This window comes from Pleurodeles waltl, chromosome 6, assembly GCF_031143425.1.
Source record: "Pleurodeles waltl isolate 20211129_DDA chromosome 6, aPleWal1.hap1.20221129, whole genome shotgun sequence".
Classification (NCBI taxonomy): domain Eukaryota; kingdom Metazoa; phylum Chordata; class Amphibia; order Caudata; family Salamandridae; genus Pleurodeles; species Pleurodeles waltl.
The window spans coordinates 1439438652-1439460794 of NC_090445.1; positions in this window are offsets into that span (position 1 = coordinate 1439438652).

Sequence of the window (22143 nt, forward strand, 5' to 3'; positions counted from 1 at the left end):
CAAAACAAGTTCAGTGTATGTACACCTAACCTAAAAGTTTTGCTTTTCTTCTCTTACACTTTCTGCTAAGTGCTGAAAAGTACTCCTAAACTTTCTAAAAGTTTCAAAAAGTTTGAAAAAGTTTATTTTTTCTGTTCTTTAAAAAGTCCTGAAACTTTTTCTCTCTTCTCACTGTCCCTAAACCTTCTTCTATCATGTCTGATGTACGAACTTCTCTTAAAATGGTCAATACAACATATGACAATCTTAACTTTAAGAGCCTAAGGAGTCTCTGCATTGACAGAGGTTTAGTGGTAGGAAAGAACCCTTCTAGAGAATTTCTGTTTAACATGCTCATTGAGGATGATAAGGCCCAGGGTGGCCCTTCATCTGAGAAGTTGGTAGATAGCTCACACTCTGACTCAGGGGAGCCCCTTGAGGGAGGTGTACAGGGTTCTCTTCCTAATCTGCCCCTTAGCAGACCACATAGCAATGCTGGTAGTAATAGAAGCTCCCATCATAGTAGGGATGTTTTTGTTCCTGAAGGCCAGGTTGTTAGAGTGCAAGCTGTTAGGGACAGGTCTCTCTCTGTTAATTCTAATATTTCTTCTGTGTCCAAGCATTCCCAACCCACCCACCCTGAAGACAAAGGGGGTCATTCTGACCCCCGCGGGCGGCGGAAGCCGCCTGCCTGGCGGGAACCGGCAGAAGAACGTACCGCGGTCAAAAGACCGCGGCGGTCATTCTGACTTTCCCGCTGGGCTGGCGGGCGACCGCCAAAAGGCCGCCCGCCCGGCCAGCGGGAAAGCCCCAGCAACGAGGAAGCCGGCTCCGAATGGAGGCGGCGGAGTTGCTGGTGTGCGACGGGTGCAGTTGCACCCATCGCGATTTTCAGTCTCTGCCAAGCAGACACTGAAAATCTTAATGGGGCCCTGTTAGGGGGCCCCTGCAGTGCCCATGCCAGTGGCATGGGCACTGCAGGGGCCCCCAGGGGCCCCACAACACCCGTTCCCGCCATCCTGTTTCTGGCGGTGAAAACCGCCAGAAACAGGATGGCGGGAAGGGGGTCGGAATCCCCATGGCGGCGCTGCTTGCAGCGCCGCCGTGGAGGATTCCCTGGGGCCGCGGGAAACCGGCGGGAAACCAGCGGTTTCCCTTTTCTGACCGCGGCTGTACCGCCGCGGTCAGAATGGCCCCAGAAGCACCGCCAGCCTGTTGGCGGTGCTTCCGCGGTCACTGGCCCTGGCGGTCCATGACCGCCAGGGTCAGAATGACCCCCAAAATGTTAGAAAGGGAACTCAACAAGTTGAGAGTGGAAGAGACCAGACTGAAGCTTAAACAGCAACAGCTGGCTCTAGACAGGGAATCCCTAGATCTGGAGAAGGAGACAGAGGTTGGGGTTTAGACCCCATGGTGGCAGCAGCAGTATACCTGATAGCAATCCTGTGAGGGAGGATGATTCCAGGAATCTGCACAAGATAGTTCCCCCTTACAAGGAGGGGGATGACATTAACAAGTGGTTTGCTGCACTTGAGAGGGCCTGTATGGTACAGGGGGTCCCTCAAAGGCAGTGGGCTGCTATCCTATGGCTATATCTCAATGGAAAGGGTAAGGATAGGCTCCTTACTGTGAGAGAAAGTGATGCCAATAATTTTGCAGTTTTAAAGGATGCACTCTTGGATGGATTTGACTTAACCACTGAACAATACAGGATTAAGTTCAGAGACACCAGAAAAGAGTCCTCACAAGACTGGATAGACTTTGTTGCCTGTTCAGTGAATGCCTTGGAGGGGTGGTTACATGGCAGTAAAGTTTCTGACTATGAAAGCCTGTACAATCTAATTCTGAGAGAGCATATTCTGAATAACTGTGTGTCTGACCTGTTACAACAATATCTAGTGGACTCAGATCTGACCTCACCCCAAGAATTGGGAAAGAAGGCAGACAAATGGGTCAGAACAAGAGTGAACAGAAATGTTCATACAGGAGGCGACAAGGATGGCAAGAAGAAGGATGGTAAGTCTTCTGACAAGGGTGGGGACAAATCTAAAAATGAGTCTTCATCAGGCCCACAAAAATACTCAGGTGGGGTTGGTGGGTCCAAATCCTCTTCTAATCAAGTAAAAAAGCCTTGGTGTTATTTATGTAAAGTAAAAGGCCATTGGACAACTGATGCCAGTTGTCCAAAGAAAAACACCAAACCTCCCACTACCACAACCCCTACTGCAACCTCTAGTGCCCCTAGTAATAGCAGTGGTGGTGGGAGCAAACCTACTAATAGCCAATCCAAGGGAGTAGCTGGGCTCACTTTTGGTAATTTAGTTGGGGTTGGTCTTGTTAGGGAGACCACAGAGGCTGTGTTAGTCTCTGAAGGTGCCATTGATTTGGCCACCTTGGTTGCTTGTCCCCTTAATATGGATAAGTACAAGCAACTTCCCCTAATCAATGGTGTTGAGGTTCAGGCCTACAGGGACACAGGTGCCAGTATTACCATGGTGATAAAGAAACTGATACACCCTGAACAACACCTACTTGGTCACCAGTACCAAGTGACAGACTCTCATAACAACACTCTTAGCCACCCCGTGGCTGTTGTGAATCTCAACTGGGGGGGGGGGTTACTGGTTCAAAGAAAGTTGTGGTTGCTTCAGATTTACCTGTAGACTGTCTACTAGGAAATGATTTAGAGACATCAGCTTGGGCAGAAGTGGAGTTGGAGGCTCATGCAGCAATGCTGGGCATTCCTGGGTATATTTTTGCTTTGACAAGGGCTTAGGCCAAAAAGCAAAAAGGACAGTGTGACTTGGATCCTGGAACAATGGACCAAGTGCTCTCTAAAGCTAGGGATAGCAAGAGTAAAACCCTACCCACTATCCCTCCCTCCCGTACAGATGATTCAACTTCTGAGGAAGGAGAATTTCCACCCTGTGCAGAACCTTCACCAGAGGAGCTGGCAGCAGACACTGCTGAGCTTTTGGGTGGAGGGGGGCCTGCCAGGGAGGAGCTGAGTGTGGCACAGAAATCCTGTCCCACATTAGAGGGTCTCAGACAGCAAGCTGTCAAACAGCAAAATGGGGATGTCAGTGACTCACATAGAGTTTACTGGGAGGGGAGAACAACCTCTTGTACACAGAGGCAAGGGACCCAAAACTTGGAGCAGCCAGGAGATTGGTCATTCCCCTGCAGTACAGAGAGTTCCTCCTAACTCTGGCACATGACATTCCTTTAGCTGGACATTTGGGTCAGATTAAAACATGGAAAAGGCTTGTCCCCCTATTTCACTGGCCTAGGATGTCAGAGGACACAAAGGATTTTTGTAAATTTTGTGTGACCTGCCAAGCCAGTGGCAAGACTGGTGGCACTCCAAAGCTCCCCTTATTCCACTATCTGTGGTTGGGGTTTCCTTTGCAAGGGTAGGGGTTGACATAGTTGGCCCCCTTGACCCTCCTACTGCTTCAGGCAATAGGTTTATCTTGGTCGTAGTGGACCATGCCACAAGATATCCTGAAGCTATTCCTCTAAGGACCACTACAGCACCTGCAGTGGCAAAAGCCCTCCTGGGAATCTTTTCCAGGGTGGGTTTTCCAAAAGAGGTTGTATCAGACAGGGGTAGCAACTTTATGTCTGCATACTTGAAGGCTATGTGGAATGAATGTGGTGTAACATACAAATTCACCACACCTTATCATCCACAAACAAATAGACTGGTAGAGAGGTTTAATAAAACTCTCAAAGGAATGATAAGGGGACTCCCTGAAAAACTCAGGAGGAGATGGGATGTCCTGTTACCTTGCCTCCTTTTTGTTTACAGGGAGGTACCCCAGAAAGGAGTGGACTTCAGCCCCTTTGAACTCCTATTTGGGCACCCTGTAAGAGGTCCTCTAACACTTGTGAAGGATGGTTGGGAACAACCTTTAAAAGCTCCTAAGCAAGATATAGACTATGTACTTGGCCTAAGATCCAGAATGGCAGAGTACATGAAAAGGGCCAGTAAAAACCTTCAGGCCAGCCAAGAGCTCCAACAGCAATGGCATGACCAGAAGGCTGTTCTGATTCAGTACCAACCAGGACAGAAGGTGTGGGTATTGGAGCCTGAGGCCCCAAGAGCATACCAAGACAAATGGAGTGGACCCCATCCCATTGTTGAAAAGAAGGGTGAGGTCACCTACTTGGTTGACCTGGGCACTGCCAGGAGTCCCCTTAGGGTGCTCCATGTCAATCGCCTAAAACCCTACTATGACAGGGCTGATCTCACCCTGCTCATGGCAACAGATGAGGGACAGGAAGAAGAGAGTGACCCTCTCCCTGATCTCTTCTCTTCCACAGAAGAGGATGCTCTAGTGGAAGGTGTAGTTTTGGCAGACTGTCTTACTGCTGAGCAGAAAGACAACTGCATAATTCTCTTAGGTCAGTTTTCTGAACTCTTTTCACCTGTGCCAGGCACCACATCTTGGTGTGAACACACAATTGATACTGGAGACAGCAAGCCTGTCAAAAGTAAAATCTATAGGCAGCCTGACCATGTCAGGGACTGCATAAAGCAAGAAGTTCAGAAAATGCTTGACTTAGGAGTGGTTGAACATTCTGAAAGCCCATGGGCCTCTCCTGTGGTGCTTGTACCAAAGCCTCACTCAAAAGATGGAAAAAGGGAGATGAGGTTTTGTGTAGATTACAGAGGTCTCAACCAGGTAACAAAAAATTATGCTCATCCTATACCCAGGGCAGATGAGCTCATAGATACACTGCCATCTGCCAAGTATCTAAGCACCTTTGATTTGACTGCAGGGTATTGGCAGATCAAATTATCAGAGGATGCTAAAGCAAAAACTGCATTTTCGACTATTGGAGGGCACTACCAATTCACAGTAATGCCCTTTGGTTTGAAAAATGCACCTGCCACTTTTCAGAGGTTGGTGAATACAGTCCTGCAAGGGTTGGTGGCTTTTAGTGCAGCATATCTAGACGATATAGCTGTCTTTAGCTCCACCTGGGAGGATCACCTGGTCCACCTGTGGAAAGTTTTAGAGGCCCTGCAAAAGGCAGGCCTCACTATCAAGGCTTCAAAGTGCCAGATAGGGCAGGGGAAAGTGGTTTATCTGGGACACCTGGTAGGTGGAGAACAGATTGCACCACTTCAGGGGAAAATCCAGACAATCATGGATTGGGTTCCCCCTACAACTCAGACCCAGGTGAGAGCCTTCTTAGGCCTCACTGGGTATTACAGGAGATTGATTAAAAACTATGGCTCCATTGCAGCCCCACTTAATAATCTCACTTCCAAGAAGATGCCTAAAAATGTATTGTGGACAGCTAGCTGTCAGAAAGCTTTTGAGGAGCTCAAACAGGCCAAGTGCACTGCACCTGTCCTAAAAACCCATGTTACTCCAAGAAATTCATTGTTCAAACTGATGCATCTGAATTAGGGGCAGGGGCAGTCTTCTCAGAACTCAATTCTGAGGGCCAGGATCAACCTGTTGCTTTTATCAGCAGGAGGATGACCCCTAGAGAAAAGCGTTGGTCTGCCATAGAGAGGGAGGCCTTTGCTGTGGTCTGGGCACTGAAGAAGTTGAGGCCATACCTGTTTGGCACTCACTTCATTGTTCAGACAGCCCTCAAACCTCTACTTTGGCTAAAACAAGTGAAAGGTGAAAACCCTAAATTGTTGAGGTGGTCCATATCTCTACAGGGAATGGACTATACAGTGGAACATAGACCTGAGAGTACCCACTCCAATGCAGATGGACTCTCCAGATATTTCCACTTAGACAATGAAGACTCATCAGGTCATGGCTAGTCTTATTGTCCTTCGTTTGGTGGGGGTGTTGTGTAGGAAAGTACCATCTTGCCTGGCATGGTACCCATATATTTCACTGTATATATGTTGTTTTAGTGTATGTGTCACTGGGACCCTGCCAGCCAGGGCCCCAGTGCTCATAAGTGTGCCCTGTATGTGTTCCCAGTGTGATGACTAACTGTCTCACTGAGGCTCTGCTAACCAGAACCTCAGTGGTTATGCTCTCTCTGCTTTCCAAATTGTCACTAAGAGGCTAGTGACCAATTTCACCAATTCACATTGGCATACTGGAACACCCTTATAATTCCCTAGTATATGGTACTGAGGTACCCAGGGTATTGGGGTTCCAGGAGATTCCTATGGGCTGCAGCATTTCTTTTGCCACCCGTAGGGAGCTCTGACAATTCTCACACAGGCCTGCCACTGCAGCCTGAGTGAAATAATGCCCACATTATTTCACAGTCATTTTACACTGCACATAAGTAACTTATAAGTCACCTATATGTCTAACCTTCACCTGGTGAAGATTGGGTGCAAAGTTACTTAGTGTGTGGGCACCCTGGCACTAGCCAAGGTGCCCCCACATCGTTCAGCGCAAATTCCCCAGACTTTGTGAGTGCGGGGACACCATTTCACGCGTGCACTATACATAGGTCTGCATTTCCCTCTTCACCTTCTGCCAAAGGATTGACCGCTGACTGCTCAGGACGCCTGCAAAACCGCAACAAAGTAGCAAAGACGACTACTGCAACCTTGTATCGCTTCATCCTGCCGGCTTTCTCGCCTGTTTCCTTGTGGTGCATGCTCTAGGGGTAGCCTGCCTCCTTCTTGCACCAGGAGCTCTGAAGAAATCTCCTGTGGGTCGACGGAATCTTCCCCCTGCAACCGCAGGCAAACAAAAGACTGCATCACCGGTCCTCTCGGTCCCCTCTCAGCACAACAAGCGTGGTCCCTGGAACTCAGCAACTCTGTCCAAGTGACTCCCATAGTCCAGTGACTCTTCAGTCCAAGTTTGGTGGAGTTAAGTCCTTGCCTCCCCACGCTAGACTGCATTGCTGGGTACCGCGTGATTTGCAGCTGCTCCGGCTCCTGTGCACTCTTCCAGGATTTCCTTCGTGCACAGCCAAGCCTGCGTCCCCGACACTCTAACCTTCAGTGCACAACCTTCTGAGTTGTCCTCCGGCGTCGTGGGACTCCCTTTTCTGACTTCTGGGTGGACTCCGGTTCACTCCTCTTGTAAGTGCCTCATCCGGTACTTCTGCGGTTGCTGCCTGCTTCTGTGAGGGCTCCCTGACTTGCTGGGTGCCCCCTCTGTCTCCTCATCCAAGTGGCGACATCCTGGTCCCTCCTGGGCCACAGCAGCATCCAAAAACCCTAACCGCGACCCTTGCAGCTAGCAAGGCTTGTTTGATGTCTTTCTGTGTGGGAACACCTCTGCAAGCTTCTTCACAACGTGGGGCATCCATCCTCCAAAGGGGAAGTTCCTAGTCCTCTTTGTTCTTGCAAAACACCAAGCTTCTTCCATCCGGTGGCAGCTCCTTTGCACCCTCAGCTGGCATTTCCTGGGCATCTGCCCACTCTCGACACTGTCGCGACTCTTGGACTTGGTCCCCTTGTCTTACAGGTACTCAGGTCTGGAAATCCACTGTTGTTGCTTTGCTGGTGTTAGTTTTCCTTGCAGAATCCCCCTATCACGACTTATGTGCTCTCTGGGGGTTGTAGGTGCACTTTACACCTACCTTACAGGGTCTTGGGGTGGGCTATTTTTCTAACCCTCACTGTTATCTTACAGTCCCAGCGACCCTCTACAAGCTCACATAGGTTTGGGGTCCATTCGTGGTTCGCATTCCACTTTTGGAGTATATGGTTTGTGTTGCCCCATACCTATGTGCTCCTATTGCAATCTATTGTAACTTTACACTGCTTGCATTACTTCCTTTTACTATTACTGCATATCTTTGGTATTGTGTACATATATCTTGTGTATATTTGGCATCCTCATACTGAGGGTACTCAATGAGATACTTTTGGCATATTGTCATTGTAGGAGGCTGGACTGGCTTGTAGTGGGTACCAAGAGGTACTTACACCTTGCACCAGGCCCAGGTATCCCTTATTAGTGTAGAGGGGTGTCTAGCAGCTTAGGCTGATAGAAAAGTTAGCTTAGCAGAGCAGCTTAGGCTGATCTAGGAGACGAGTGAAGCTCCTACAATACCACTAGTGTCATATGCACAATATCATAAGAAAACACAATACACAGATATACTAAAAATAAAGGTACTTTATTTTTATGACAATATGCCAAAGTATCTCAGTGAGTACCCTCAGTATGAGGATAGCAAATATACACAAGATATATGTACACAATACCAAAACAGTGCAAACAATGTATAGTCACAATAGAATGCAATGGGGCACATAGGGATAAGGGCAACACAAACCATATACTCTAGAAGTGGAATGCGAACCACGAATGGACCCCAAACCTATGTGACCTTGTAGAGGGTCGCTGGGACTGTAAGAAAACAGTGACGGTTAGAAAAATAGCCCCCCCCAGGACCCTGAAAAGTGGGTGCAAAGTGCACCTAAGTTCCCCAAAGAGTACAGAAGTCGTGATAGGGGAATCCTGCAAGGAAGACCAACACCAGCAATGCAACAACGATGGATTTCCTGACGAGAGTACCTGTGGAACAAGGGGACTAAGTCCAAGAGTCACGATCACGTCGGGAGTGGGCAGATGCCCAGGAAATGCCAGCTGTGGGTGCAAAGAAGCTGCCACCGGATGGTAGAAGCTGTGGATTCTGCAAGAACGACAAGGGCTAGAAACTTCCCCTTTGGAGGATGGATGTCCCACGTCGTGAAGAGTCGTGCAGAGGTGTTTCCGTGCAGAAAGACCGCAAACAAGCCTTGCTAGCTGCAAGGGTAGTGGTTAGGGTTTTTGGATGCTGCTGTGGCCCCGGAGGGACCAGGATGTCGCCAATTGCGTGAGGAGACAGAGGGGGCGTCTAGCAAGACAAAGAGCCCACTCAGAAGCAAGCAGCACCCGCAGAAGTGCCGGAACAGGCACTACGAAGTGGAGTGAACCGGAGCTCACCCGAAGTCACAAAGGAGGGTCCCACGACGCCGGAGGACAACTCAGGAGGTCGTGCACTGCAGGTTAGAGTGCCGGGGACCCAGGCTTGGCTGTGCACAAAGGAAATCCTGGAAGAGTGCACAGGAGCCGGAGTAGCTGCAAAACACGCGGTTCCCAGCAATGCAGTCTAGCGTGGGGAGGCAAGGACTTACACTCCACCAAACTTGGACTGAAAAGTCACTGGACTGTGGGAGTCACTTGGACAGAGTTGCTGAGTTCAAGAGACCTCGCTCGTCATGCTGAGAGGAGACCCAGAGAACCGGTGATGCAGTTCTTTTGTCCCAGCGGTTGCAGGGGGAAGATTCCGTCGACCCACTGGAGATTTCTTCGGAGCTTCTAGTGCAGAGAGGAGGCAGACTACCCCCACAGCATGCACCACCAGGAAAACTGTCGAGAAGGCGGCAGGATCAGCGTTACAAGGTCGCAGCAGTTGTCTTTGCTAATCTGTTGTAGTTTTGTAGGCTTCCAGCGCGGTCAGCAGTTGATTCCTTGGCAGAAGGTGAAAAGAGAGATGCAGAGGAACTCTGATGAGCTCTTGCATTCGTTATCTAAGGAATTCCCCAAAGCAGAGACCCTAAATAGCCAGAAAAGGAGGTTTGGCTACCTAGGAGAGAGGATAGGCTAGCAACACCTGAAGGAGCCTATCAGAAGGAGTCTCTGACGTCACCTGCTGGCACTGGCCTCTCAGAGCAGTCCAGTGTGCCAGCAGCACCTCTGTTTCCAAGATGGCAGAGGTCTGGAGCACACTGGAGGAGCTCTGGGCACCTCCCAGGGGAGGTGCAGGTCAGGGGAGTGGTCACTCCCCTTTCCTTTGTCCAGTTTCGCGCCAGAGCAGGGCTGAGGGATCCCTGAACTGGTGCAGACTGGCTTATGCAGAGATGGGCACCATCTGTGCCCATCAAAGCATTTCCAGAGGCTGGGGGAGGCTACTCCTCCCCAGCCCTGGCACCTTTTTCCAAAGGGAGAGGGTGTAACACCCTTTCTCTGAGGAAGTCCTTTGTTCTGCCTTCCTGGGCCAGGCCTGGCTGGACCCCAGGAGGGCAGAACCCTGTCTGAGGGGTTGGCAGCAGCAGCAGCTGCAGTGAAACCCCTGGAAAGGTAGTTTGGCAGTACCCGGGTCTGAGCTAGAGACTCAAGGGATCATGGAATTGTCTCCCCAATGCCAGAATGACATTGGGGTGACAATTCCATGATCCTAGACATGTTACATGGCCATGTTCGGAATTACCATTGTGACGCTATACATATGTCATGACATATGTATAGTGCACGCGTGTAATGGTGTCCCCGCACTCACAAAGTCCGGGGAATTTGCCCTGAACAATGTGGGAGCACCTTGGCTAGTGCCAGGGTGCCCACACACTAAGTAACTTAGCACCAAACCTTTACCAGGTAAAGGTTAGACATATAGGTGACTTATAAGTTACTTAAGTGCAGTGGTAAATGGCTGTGAAATAACGTGGACGTTATTTCACTCAGGCTGTACTGGCAGGCCTGTGTAAGAATTGTCAGATCTCCCTATGGGTGGCACAAGAAATGCTGCAGCCCATAGGGATCTCCTGGAACCCCAATACCCTGATTACCTCAGTACCATATACTAGGAAATTATAAGGGTGTTCCAGTATGCCAATGTAAATTGGTGAAATTGGTCACTAGCCTGTTAGTGACAATTTGGAAAGAAATGAGAGAGCATAACCACTGAGGTTCTGGATAGCAGAGCCTCAGTGAGACAGTTAGTCATAACACAGGTAACACATACAGGGCACACTTATGAGCACTGGGGCCCTGGCTGGCAGGGTCCCAGTGACACATACAACTAAAACAACATATATACAGTGAAATATGGGGGTAACATGCCAGGCAAGATGGTACTTTCCTACAGTCATAAAAATAAAGTACCTTTATTTTTAGTATATCTGTGTATTGTGTTTTCTTATGATATTGTGCATATGACACCAGTGGTATAGTAGGAGCTTTGCATGTCTCCTAGTTCAGCCTAAGCTGCTCTGCTATAGCTACCTTCTATCAGCCTAAGCTGCTAGAAACACCTCTTCTACACTGATAAGGGATAACTGGACCTGGTACAGAGTGTAAGTACCCCTTGGTACCCACTACAAGCCAGGCCAGCCTCCTACATTGGTTGTGCAGCGGTGGGATAAGTACTTGTAACTACTTACCACTTTGTCATATTGTACTTTTCATAAGAGAAAAATATACAAAACAAGTTCAGTGTATGTACACCTAACCAAAAAGTTTTGCTTTTCTTCTCTTACACTTTCTGCTAAGTGCTGAAAAGTACTCCTAAACTTTCTAAAAGTTTCAAAAAGTTTCAAAAAGTTTTTTTTTCTGTTCTTTAAAAAGTCCTGAAACTTTTTCTCTCTTCTCACTGTCCCTAAACCTTCTTCTATCATGTCTGATGTAGGAACTTCTCTTAAAATGGTCAATACAACATATGACAATCTTAACTTTAAGAGCCTAAGGAGTCTCTGCATTGACAGAGGTTTAGTGGTAGGAAAGAAACCTTCTAGAGAATTTCTGTTTAACATGCTCATTGAGGATGATAAGGCCCAGGGTGGCCCTTCATCTGAGAAGTTGGTAGATAGCTCACACTCTGACTCAGGGGAGCCCCTTGAGGGAGGTGTACAGGGTTCTCTTCCTAATCTGCCCCTTAGCAGACCACATAGCAATGCTGGTAGTAATAGAAGCTCCCATCATAGTAGGGATGTTTTTGTTCCTGAAGGCCAGGTTGTTAGAGTGCAAGCTGTTAGGGACAGGTCTCCCTCTGTTAATTCTAATATTTCTTCTGTGTCCAAGCATTCCCAACCCACCCACCCTGAAGACAAAGGGGGTCAGTCTGACCCCCGCGGGCGGCGGAAGCCGCCTGCCTGGCGGGAACCGCCAGAAGAACGTACCGCGGTCAAAAGACCGCGGCGGTCATTCTGACTTTCCCACTGGGCTGGCGGGCGACCGGCAAAAGGCCGCCCGTCCGGCCAGCGGGAAAGCCCCAGCAACGAGGAAGCCGGCTCCGAATGGAGCCGGCGGAGTTGCTGGTGTGCGACGGGTGCAGTTGCACCCATCGCGATTTTCAGTGTCTGCCAAGCAGACACTGAAAATCTTAATGGGGCCCTGTTAGGGGGCCCCTGCAGTGCCCATGCCAGTGGCATGGGCACTGCAGGGGCCCCCAGGGGCCCCACGACACCCGTTCCCGCCATCCTGTTTCTGGCGGTGAAAGCGCCAGAAACAGGATGGCGGGAAGGGGGTCAGAATCCCCATGGCGGCGCTGCTTGCAGCGCCGCCGTGGAGGATTCCCTGGGGCCGCGGGAAACCGGCGGGAAACCAGCGGTTTCCCTTTTCTGACCGCGGCTGTACCGCCGCGGTCAGAATGGCCCCAGAAGCACCGCCAGCCTGTTGGCGGTGCTTCCGCGGTCGTTGGCCCTGGCGGTCCATGACCGCCAGGGTCAGAATGACCCCCAAAATGTTAGAAAGGGAACTCAACAAGTTGAGAGTGGAAGAGACCAGACTGAAGCTTAAACAGCAACAGCTGGCTCTAGACAGGGAATCCCTAGATCTGGAGAAGGAGACAGAGGTTGGGGTTTAGACCCCATGGTGGCAGCAGCAGTATTCCTGATAGCAATCCTGTGAGGGAGGATGATTCCAGGAATCTGCACAAGATAGTTCCCCCTTACAAGGAGGGGGATGACATTAACAAGTGGTTTGCTGCACTTGAGAGGGCCTGTATGGTACAGGGGGTCCCTCAAAGGCAGTGGGCTGCTATCCTATGGCTATCTTTCAATGGAAAGGGTAGGGATAGGCTCCTTACTGTGAGAGAAAGTGATGCCAATAATTTTGCAGTTTTAAAGGATGCACTCTTGGATGGATTTGACCTAACCACTGAACAATACAGGATTAAGTTCAGAGACACCAGAAAAGAGTCCTCACAAGACTGGATAGACTTTGTTGCCTGTTCAGTGAATGCCTTGGAGGGGTGATTACATGGCAGTAAAGTTTCTGACTATGAAAGCATGTACAATCTAATTCTGAGAGAGCATATTCTGAATAACTGTGTGTCTGACCTGTTACAACAATATCTAGTGGACTCAGATCTGACCTCACCCCAAGAATTGGGAAAGAAGGCAGACAAATGGGTCAGAACAAGAGTGAACAGAAATGTTCATACAGGAGGCGACAAGGATGGCAAGAAGAAGGATGGTAAGTCTTCTGACAAGGGTGGGGACAAATCTAAAAATGAGTCTTCATCAGGCCCACAAAAATACTCAGGTGGGGGTGGTGGGTCCAAATCCTCTTCTAATCAAGTAAAAAAGCCTTGGTGTTATTTATGTAAAGTAAAAGGCCATTGGACAACTGATGCCAGTTGTCCAAAGAAAAACACCAAACCTCCCACTACCACAACCCCTACTGCAACCTCTAGTGCCCCTAGTAATAGCAGTGGTGGTGGGAGCAAACCTACTAATAGCCAATCCAAGGGAGTAGCTGGGCTCACTTTTGGTAATTTAGTTGGGGTTGGTCTTGTTAGGGAGACCACAGAGGCTGTGTTAGTCTCTGAAGGTGCCATTGATTTGGCCACCTTGGTTGCTTGTCCCCTTAATATGGATAAGTACAAGCAACTTCCCCTAATCAATGGTGTTGAGGTTCAGGCCTACAGGGACACAGGTGCCAGTGTTACCATGGTGATAAAGAAACTGATACACCCTGAACAACACCTACTTGGTCACCAGTACCAAGTGACAGACGCTCATAACAACACTCTTAGCCACCCCATGGCTGTTGTGAATCTCAACTGGGGGGGGGGGGTTACTGGTTCAAAGAAAGTTGTGGTTGCTTCAGATTTACCTGTAGACTGTCTACTAGGAAATGATTTAGAGACATCAGCTTGGGCAGAAGTGGAGTTGGAGGCTCATGCAGCAATGCTGGGCATTCCTGGGTATATTTTTGCTTTGACAAGGGCTTAGGCCAAAAAGCAAAAAGGACAGGGTGACTTGGATCCTGGAACAATGGACCAAGTGCTCCCTAAAGCTAGGGATAGCAAGAGTAAATCCCTACCCACTATCCCTCCCTCCCGTACAGATGATTCAACTTCTGAGGAAGGAGAATTTCCACCCTGTGCAGAACCTTCACCAGAGGAGCTGGCAGCAGACACTGCTGAGCTTTTGGGTGGAGGGGGGCCTGCCAGGGAGGAGCTGAGTGTGGCACAGAAATCCTGTCCCACATTAGAGGGTCTCAGACAGCAAGCTGTCAAACAGCAAAATGGGGATGTCAGTGACTCACATAGAGTTTACTGGGAGGGGAGAACAACCTCTTGTACACAGAGGCAAGGGACCCAAAACCTGGAGCAGCCAGGAGATTGGTCATTCCCCTGCAGTACAGAGAGTTCCTCCTAACTCTGGCACATGACACTCCTTTAGCTGGACATTTGGGTCAGATTAAAACATGGAAAAGGCTTGTCCCCCTATTTCACTGGCCTAGGATGTCAGAGGACACAAAGGATTTTTGTAAATTTTGTGTGACCTGCCAAGCCAGTGGCAAGACTGGTGGCACTCCAAAGGCTCCCCTAATTCCACTATCTGTGGTTGGGGTTCCCTTTGCAAGGGTAGGGGTTGACATAGTTGGCCCCCTTGACCCTCCTACTGCTTCAGGCAATAGGTTTATCTTGGTGGTAGTGGACCATGCCACAAGATATCCTGAAGCTATTCCTCTAAGGACCACTACAGCACCTGCAGTGGCAAAAGCCCTCCTGGGAATCTTTTCTAGGGTGGGTTTTCCAAAAGAGGTTGTATCAGACAGGGGTAGCAACTTTATGTCTGCATACTTGAAGGCTATGTGGAATGAATGTGGTGTAACATACAAATTCACCACACCTTATCATCCACAAACAAATGGACTGGTAGAGAGGTTTAATAAAACTCTCAAAGGAATGATAAGGGGACTCCCTGAAAAACTCAGGAGGAGATGGGATGTCCTGTTACCTTGCCTCCTTTTTGTTTACAGGGAGGTACCCCAGAAAGGAGTGGGCTTCAGCCCCTTTGAACTCCTATTTGGGCACCCTGTAAGAGGTCCTCTAACACTTGTGAAGGATGGTTGGGAACAACCTTTAAAAGCTCCTAAGCAAGATATAGTGGACTATGTACTTGGCCTAAGATCCAGAATGGCAGAGTACATGAAAAGGGCCAGTAAAAACCTTCAGGCCAGCCAAGAGCTCCAAAAGCAATGGCATGACCAGAAGGCTGTTCTGATTCAGTACCAACCAGGACAGAAGGTGTGGGTATTGGAGCCTGAGGCCCCAAGAGCATACCAAGACAAATGGAGTGGACCCCATCCCATTGTTGAAAAGAAGGGTGAGGTCACCTACTTGGTTGACCTGGGCACTGCCAGGAGTCCCCTTAGGGTGCTCCATGTCAATCGCCTAAAACCCTACTATGACAGGGCTGATCTCACCCTGCTCATGGCAACAGATGAGGGACAGGAAGAAGAGAGTGACCCTCTCCCTGATCTCTTCTCTTCCACAGAAGAGGATGCTCTAGTGGAAGGTGTAGTTTTGGCAGACTGTCTTACTGCTGAGCAGAAAGACAACTGCATAATTCTCTTAGGTCAGTTTTCTGAACTCTTTTCACCTGTGCCAGGCACCACATCTTGGTGTGAACACACAATTGATACTGGAGACAGCAAGCCTGTCAAAAGTAAAATCTATAGGCAGCCTGACCATGTCAGGGACTGCATAAAGCAAGAAGTTCAGAAAATGCTTGACTTAGGAGTGGTTGAACATTCTGAAAGCCCATGGGCCTCTCCTGTGGTGCTTGTACCAAAGCCTCACTCAAAAGATGGAAAAAGGGAGATGAGGTTTTGTGTAGATTACAGAGGTCTCAACCAGGTAACAAAAACTGATGCTCATCCTATACCCAGGGCAGATGAGCTCATAGATACACTGCCATCTGCCAAGTATCTAAGCACCTTTGATTTGACTGCAGGGTATTGGCAGATCAAATTATCAGAGGATGCTAAAGCAAAAACTGCATTTTCAACTGTTGGAGGGCACTACCAATTCACAGTAATGCCCTTTGGTTTGAAAAATGCACCTGCCACTTTTCAGAGGTTGGTGAATACAGTCCTGCAAGGGTTGGTGGCTTTTAGTGCAGCATATCTAGACGATATAGCTGTCTTTAGCTCCACCTGGGAGGATCACCTGGTCCACCTGTGGAAAGTTTTAGAGGCCCTGCAAAAGGCAGGCCTCACTATCAAGGCTTCAAAGTGCCAGATAGGGCAGGGGAAAGTGGTTTATCTGGGACACCTGGTAGGTGGAGAACAGATTGCACCACTTCAGGGAAAAATCCAGACAATCATGGATTGGGTTCCCCCTACAACTCAGACCCAGGTGAGAGCCTTCTTAGGCCTCACTGGGTATTACAGGAGATTCATTAAAAACTATGGCTCCATTGCAGCCCCACTTAATAATCTCACTTCCAAGAAGATGCCTAAAAATGTATTGTGGACAGCTAGCTGTCAGAAAGTTTTTGAGGAGCTCAAACAGGCCACGTGCACTGCACCTGTCCTAAAAAGCCCATGTTACTCCAAGAAATTCATTGTTCAAACTGATGCATCTGAATTAGGGGCAGGGGCAGTCTTATCACAACTCAATTCTGAGGGCCAGGATCAACCTGTTGCTTTTATCAGCACGAGGTTGACCCCTAGAGAAAAGCGTTGGTCTGCCATAGAGAGGGAGGCCTTTGCTGTGGTCTGGGCACTGAAGAAGTTGAGGCCATACCTGTTTGGCACTCACTTCATTGTTCAGACAGACCTCAAACCTCTACTTTGGCTAAAACAAGTGAAAGGTGAAAACCCTAAATTGTTGAGGTGGTCCATATCTCTACAGGGAATGGACTATACAGTGGAATATAGACCTGAGAGTACCCACTCCAATGCAGATGGACTCTCCAGATATTTCCACTTAGACAATGAAGACTCATCAGGTCATGGCTAGTCTTATTGTCCTTCGTTTGGTGGGGGTGTTGTGTAGGAAAGTACCATCTTGCCTGGCATGTTACCCATATATTTCACTGTATATGTATGTGTTCCCAGTGTGATGACTAACTGTCTCACTGAGGCTCTGCTAACCAGAACCTCAGTGGTTATGCTCTCTCTGCTTTCCAAATTGTCACTAAGAGGCTAGTGACCAATTTCACCAATTCACATTGGCATACTGGAACACCCTTATAATTCCCTAGTATATGGTACTGAGGTACCCAGGGTATTGGGGTTCCAGGAGATCCCTATGGGCTGCAGCATTTCTTTTGCCACCCGTAGGGAGCTCTGACAATTCTCACACAGGCCTGCCACTGCAGCCTGAGTGAAATAATGCCCACATTATTTCACAGTCATTTTACACTGCACATAAGTAATTTATAAGTCACCTATATGTCTAACCTTCACCTGGTGAAGGTTGGGTGCAAAGTTATTTAGTGTGTGTGCACCCTGGCACTAGCCAAGGTGCCCCCACATCGTTCAGGGCAAATTCCCCGGACTTTGTGAGTGCGGGGACACCATTTCACGCGTGCACTATACATAGGTCTGCATTTCCCTCTTCACCTTCTGCCAAAGGATTGACCGCTGACTGCTCAGGACGCCTGCAAAACCGCAACAAAGTAGCAAAGACGACTACTGCAACCTTGTATCGCTTCATCCTGCTGGCTTTCTCGCCTGTTTCCTGGTGGTGCATGCTCTAGGGGTAGCCTGCCTCCTTCTTGCACCAGGAGCTCTGAAGAAATCTCCTGTGGGTCGACGGAATCTTCCCCCTGCAACCGCAGGCAAACAAAAGACTGCATCACCGGTCCTCTCGGTCCCCTCTCAGCACAACAAGCGTGGTCCCTGGAACTCAGCAACTCTGTCCAAGTGACTCCCATAGTCCAGTGACTCTTCAGTCCAAGTTTGGTGGAGTTAAGTCCTTGCCTCCCCACGCTAGACTGCATTGCTGGGTACCGCGTGATTTGCAGCTGCTCCGGCTCCTGTGCACTCTTCCAGGATTTCCTTCGTGCACAGCCAAGCCTGCGTCCCCGACACTCTAACCTTCAGTGCACAACCTTCTGAGTTGTCCTCCGGCGTCGTGGGACTCCCTTTTCTGACTTCGGGGTGGACTCCGGTTCACTCCTCTTGTAAGTGCCTCATCCGGTACTTCTGCGGTTGCTGCCTGCTGCTGTGAGGGCTCCCTGACTTGCTGGGCGCCCCCTCTGTCTCCTCATCCAAGTGGCGACATCCTGGTCCCTCCTGGGCCACAGCAGCATCCAAAAACCCTAACCTCTACAAGCTCACATAGGTTTGGGGTCCATTCGTGGTTCGCATTCCACTTTTGGAGTATATGGTTTGTGTTGCCCCATACCTATGTGCTCCTATTGCAATCTATTGTAACTTTACACTGCTTGCATTACTTCCTTTTACTATTACTGCATATCTTTGGTATTGTGTACATATATCTTGTGTATATTTGGCATCCTCATACTGAGGGTACTCAATGAGATACTTTTGGCATATTGTCATTGTAGGAGGCTGGACTGGCTTGTAGTGGGTACCAAGAGGTACTTACACCTTGCACCAGGCCCAGGTATCCCTTATTAGTGTAGAGGGGTGTCTAGCAGCTTAGGCTGATAGAAAAGGTAGCTTAGCAGAGCAGCTTAGGCTGAACTAGGAGACGAGTGAAGCTCCTACAATACCACTAGTGTCATATGCACAATATCATAAGAAAACACAATACACAGATATACTAAAAATAAAGGTACTTTATTTTTATGACAATATGCCAAAGTATCTCAGTGAGTACCCTCAGTATGAGGAAAGCAAATATACACAAGATATATGTACACAATACCAAAACAGTGCAAACAATATATAGTCACAATAGAATGCAATGGGGCACATAGGGATAAGGGCAACACAAACCATATACTCTAGAAGTGGAATGCGAACCACGAATGGACCCCAAACCTATGTGACCTTGTAGAGGGTCGCTGGGACTGTAAGAAAACAGTGACGTTTAGAAAAATAGCCCCCCCCAAGACCCTGAAAAGTGGGTGCAAAGTGCACCTAAGTTCCCCAAAGAGCACAGAAGTCGTGATAGGGGAATCCTGCAAGGAAGACCAACACCAGCAATGCAACAACAATGGATTTCCTGACGAGAGTACCTGTGGAACAAGGGGACCAAGAGTCACAATCACGTCGGGAGTGGGCAGATGCCCAGGAAATGCCAGCTGTGGGTGCAAAGAAGCTGCCACCGGATGGTAGAAGCTGTGGATTCTGCAAGAACGACAAGGGCTAGAAACTTCCCCTTTGGAGGATGGATGTCCCACGTCGTGAAGAGTCGTGCAGAGGTGTTTCTGTGCAGAAAGACCGCAAACAAGCCTTGCTAGATGCAAGGGTAGCGGTTAGGGTTTTTGGATGCTGCTGTGGCCCCGGAGGGGACCAGGATGTCGCCAATTGCGTGAGGAGACAGAGGGGGCGTCTAGCAAGACAAAGAGCCCACTCAGAAGCAAGCAGCACCCGCAGAAGTGCCGGAACAGGCACTACGAAGTGGAGTGAACCGGAGCTCACCCGAAGTCACAAAGGAGGGTCCCACGACGCCAGAGGACAACTCAGGAGGTCGTGCACTGCAGGTTAGAGTGCCGGGGACCCAGGCTTGGCTGTGCACAAAGGAAATCCTGGAAGAGTGCACAGGAGCCGGAGTAGCTGCAAAACACGCGGTTCCCAGCAATGCAGTCTAGCGTGGGGAGGCAAGGACTTACACTCCACCAAACTTGGACTGAAGAGTCACTGGACTGTGGGAGTCACTTGGACAGAGTTGCTGAGCTCAAGGGACCTCGCTCGTCATGCTGAAAGGAGACCCAGAGAACCGGTGATGCAGTTCTTTGGTGCCTGCGGTTGCAGGGGGAAGATTCCGTCGACCCACGGGAGATTTCTTCAGACCTTCTAGTGCAGAGAGGAGGCAGACTACCCCCACAGCATGCACCACCAGGAAAACAGTCGAGAAGGCGGCAGGATCAGCGTTACAAGGTCGCAGCAGTCGTCTTTGCTACTCTGTTGCAGTTTTTTAGGCTTCCATCGCGGTCAGCAGTTGATTCCTTGGCAGAAGGTGAAAAGAGAGATGCAGAGGAACTCTGATGAGCTCTTGCATTCGTTATCTAAGGAATTCCCCAAAGCAGAGACCCTATATAGCCAGAAAAGGAGGTTTGGCTACCTAGGAGAGAGGATAGGCTAGCAACACCTGAATGAGCCTATCAGAAGGAGTCTCTGACGTCACCTGCTGGCACTGGCCACTCAGAGCAGTCCAGTGTGCCAGCAGCACCTCTGTTTCCAAGATGGCAGAGGTCTGGAGCACACTGGAGGAGCTCTGGGCACCTCAGGAGGGCAGAACCCTGTCTGAGGGGTTGGCAGCAGCAGCAGCTGCAGTGAAACCCCTGGAAAGGTAGTTTGGCAGTACCCGGGTCTGAGCTAGAGACTCGGGGGATCATGGAATTGTCTCCCCAATGCCAGAATGGCATTGGGGTGACAATTCCATGATCCTAGACATGTTACATGGCCATGTTCGGAATTACCATTGTGACGCTATACATATGTCATGACATATGTATAGTGCACACGTGTAATGGTGTCCCCGCACTCACAAAGTCCGGGGAATTTGCCCTGAACAATGTGGGAGCACCTTGGCTAGTGCCAGGGTGCCCACACACTAAGGGGGTCATTCTGACCCTGGCGGTAAAAGGCTCTTACCGCCGGTCAGAAGTCCGCCATTCTACCGCCGCGGCCGCGGCAAACCGCCACGGTCATTCTGACCCACAACTTCCAAACCGCCAAAAACCCGACATCCACGGAAGGCCGCCTCATCAGCGGTCAGCGATAAACTGGAGATGACCAAACCTCCACTGTCACGCCAACACGAACACGCCCATGCCATTACGACCCACGAATCCACGCGGCGGTCTTTCAACCGCGGTATTCCATTGGCGGTACACACCGCCGCGGTCAAAATACACACACCTTTACAAAACACAGCCACATTGGACAATTCGAAATACACACACCTGATACACATACACACACCACACCCACACATACAATCAACTATAAAACACACACCCACATCACCCACAAACCCCCACTACTAGAAATTCGGAGAGAAGGCGAGAGAGAGAGAGAGAGAGAGAGAGAGAGAGAGCACAGCTAACGCAAACCCCAACACACAGAGGAACACAACATCATCACCCACACCACATCCACGCACAAAACACCACACACCACCACACACACCACACTCATCACCACAAACACCACCCCACACCACCCCATGGCACCCCAAAGACACCCCAGGTTCTCGGACCAAGAACTCAGGGTAATGGTGGAGGAAATAATCAGGGTAGAGCCCCAGCTATTCGGCACACAGGTGCAGCACACCACAATAGCCAGGAAGGCAGAGCTATGGCAAAGGATCGTCGACAGGGTCAATGCTGTGGGACAGCATCCCAGAAACCGGGAAGACATCCGAAAGCGGTGGAACGACCTACGGGGGAAGGTGCGGTCGATGGTGTCAAGACACAACATCGCTGTGCAGAAGACTGGCGGCGGATCCCCACCCACTCCACCCAAATTCACATCATGGGAGCAAGAGGTCTTGAACATCCTGCATCCTGCGGGCCTCGCTGGAGTAGGCGGAGGAATGGACTCTGGTAAGTCTAATCCCAAATACTACACCCCCCCCAACCACCAGCATGCCAACCTGCACCCCCACCCTCACCCCCAACCCCCCAGCACACTTCCACCCTGCCAATGTCTCACCAGCACAACCCACCCAACACAACACCAATCCCTGAATGCCAACACAAACCATGGACACCCATCACCCAAGCATGACCACTGCACATACCCAACCCCCCCCCCCAAACCACCCTCACAACTCCTCCCACAATGGAATGCCAGCACTGGGGGACAAGGGCACCCACAAATCGCACGCCATGGCACACACAGAAGCAATAACCATACTCTTTTACCCCTGCAGGGCCCGAACACCAACACACCGGCCAGGAGGGTCCAGATTTGTCCATCCCGCCCCCAGAACAGGCCCCCAGTGATGACAGCAGCTCTGTCGACCTGGAACCTGATGACCAGCCCGGACCATCGGGGACCTCTGGACAGTCGGTTCCCCACACACAGACACAGGCTGCAGCAGACCCAACCCCCTCTGGGA